Consider the following 2500-nt stretch of genomic DNA (forward strand, 5'->3'; position numbering starts at 1 on the left):
TTATTTCATTTGCTGTCTGTATGTACGGAGCCCGGGCCGCGGAAGCCGGAGGGAGCCCGGGCTGCGGAAGCCGGCGAGAGCCCGGGCTGTTCTTCTTTTTTTTTTTCCCTTTCATTTATTTCCCCCCACCAGGGTGCGCCGACGAGGGGAGACCTCCTCCCCGCCGCCGCCGTACCGGACACATCGCAAATTCACAACGGTGGATTATTATTATTATTATTATTTTTTTTTTTTACGCGGCCAGCAGGGGGCGCCGCGCGCGCGGACTGGCGCTCGTGAACACTGCATTTAAATCGGTGGTGTGTTTTTGTCTTTTGCCTGGTTTTTTTTAATCTCAATCGTGTATTACCTCGGCTGGCCAGCGGGGGGCGCCGCGGCGGGGACACGGGCGGACCGGGTACATTTCATCTGTTTGGGGCGAGTGCTTTTTTGAAATTTTTTTTTATCTTTTAGTCTCGTTCCGTTCTTCCCTTCAACTGGCCTGCGGGGGGCGCCGTGCGCGCGGACCGGCGTCCACCCCTGGCCGCTCCGGGACTTTGCATTCAAATGGGTGGGGTGTTTTTCATTTTTTTGCCCTTTTTTTTTCCACTCCCCCCCTCTCAATCGTGTATTACCTCGGCTGGCCAGCGGGGGGCGCCGCGGCGGGGACACGGGCGGACCGGGTACATTTCATCTGTTTGGGGCGAGTGCTTTTTTGAAATTTTTTTTTATCTTTAAGTCTCGTTCCGTTCTTCCCTTCAACTGGCCTGCGGGGGGCGCCGTGCGCGCGGACCGGCGTCCACCCCTGGCCGCTCCGGGACTTTGCATTCAAACGGGTGGGGTGTTTTTCATTTTTTGCCCCTGTTTTTCACTCCCCCCCTCTCAATCGTGTATTACCTCGGCTGGCCAGCGGGGGGCGCCGCGGCGGGGACACGGGGGAGGGTTCATCCGGGCGGACCGGGTACCTTTCGTCTGTTTGGGGCGAGTGCTTTTTTGAAATTTTTTTCATTTTATTTTTGTCCTCCCTTCGACCGGCCAGCGGGGGGCGCCGCGCGCGCGGACCGTCGGGGCCCGGGGCCCTGCGTCCCACTTACTTTCGCCCGACGGGAACCTTTTCTTTTGTTTTTATCCGAGAGGACACACGGAATCTGCACCCCCCGCAGTGGCGTCAGGCGGCCACCGGGGGGCGCCGCGGCGGGGATCGGGGGGGGTCGCCCGGGAGCCGCCTGCCCGTCCGCTGGGCCAAGGGGGCCGGGGCGGGTCACGCGCCGCCGTCCCCCCCCGATCGTCTCGCTCCGAGCCGCCTCTGGCCACCGGGGGGCGCCGTCGGGTGGCGCGGGGGCGCCCCCGCCGCCCGCCGCCTCCCCCCGCACGCGTCGGGCCTCCCCCCGGGCCCCCGCGGGCCGGGGGACGCGGCCGGCGAGCGTCGGACTCCAGCGCGGAAGTGTCGCGGATGAGTGCGGACCGGGGCGCCCGCGGCCCAGCGGCACTTCCAGGGGCTCGGGGAGGAGATGGTTGAAGCCTGGGTGAAGCGCGCCCTCGGCCGTCCGTGTCGCTACCCGCCGGAGAACACCTCCGCCGGATCAGTAGGTACCAACGAGGCGAGCGAGAGAGCCGGGACTCTGTCCGGGGCCGAAAAGCCTGTTTCCCTGGAGCTTTTGCGAAAGGACCCGTGACAGAAGATGCGCGGAGCTCAGAGATCAGCATGGGCAGGGCCTTCTTGCATCCGATTTTGCCCAGGCAGGGCTCCAGGAACCGGGTTACAAAAAGCAAAAAGCCCTGGAGCTCAAACGAAAGGTTTAGTGACAAGATAGCCGTGGAGCTCCGATAACAGCATGGCAGGACCAGGATGGGGCCTATAAAGGGTCCACGGCGGGCATCCGTTGGAGCCCGACGTACGGGCCGGGCACGTCTCCTTCTCCCCCCGGAGGCAGCGCCCCCCGGCGGGCCAAATCGGGTACTGCAATTTGTGGAAGTTTCGCAGATGAGTGCGGACCGGGGCGCCCGCGGCCCAGCTGCACTTCCAGGGGCTCGGGGAGGAGACGGTTGAAGCCTGGGTGAAGCGCGCCCTCGGCCGTCCGTGTCGCTACCCGCCGGAGAACACCTCCGCCGGATCAGTAGGTACCAACGAGGCGAGCGAGAGAGCCGGGACTCTGTCAGGGGCCGAAAAGCCCGTTTCCCTGGAGCTCCTGCGAAAGGACCCGTGGCAGAGCAGGCACGGAGCTCGGAGAGCAGCAGGGCCGGAGCTCGGAGAGCAGCAGGGCCAGGGCTCCCTCCCTTCCATAGGCTGCCCAGGCAGGGCTCCAGGAGCCCGGTACCAGCTCTCCCCGTCCGACAGCCTCCTCTCTGGAAGCGGAGAGCGGACGCAGTCGGGCTCCCGGACCGGGGCCCTGGGAGAGGGTTTGGGAGAGCCCTGCCGGGAGCCACCGGGACGGGCCCGTGCGGACGGGTGCGCGGCGCCCCCCGGCGGTCGAAGGCGGAACCGCGGAGGTCTCTCTATCTCTCTCTCTCTCTCTCTCTC

The sequence above is a fragment of the Pseudophryne corroboree genome, unplaced genomic scaffold, assembly GCF_028390025.1.
Source record: "Pseudophryne corroboree isolate aPseCor3 unplaced genomic scaffold, aPseCor3.hap2 scaffold_1318, whole genome shotgun sequence".
NCBI classification, from domain to species: Eukaryota; Metazoa; Chordata; class Amphibia; order Anura; family Myobatrachidae; genus Pseudophryne; species Pseudophryne corroboree.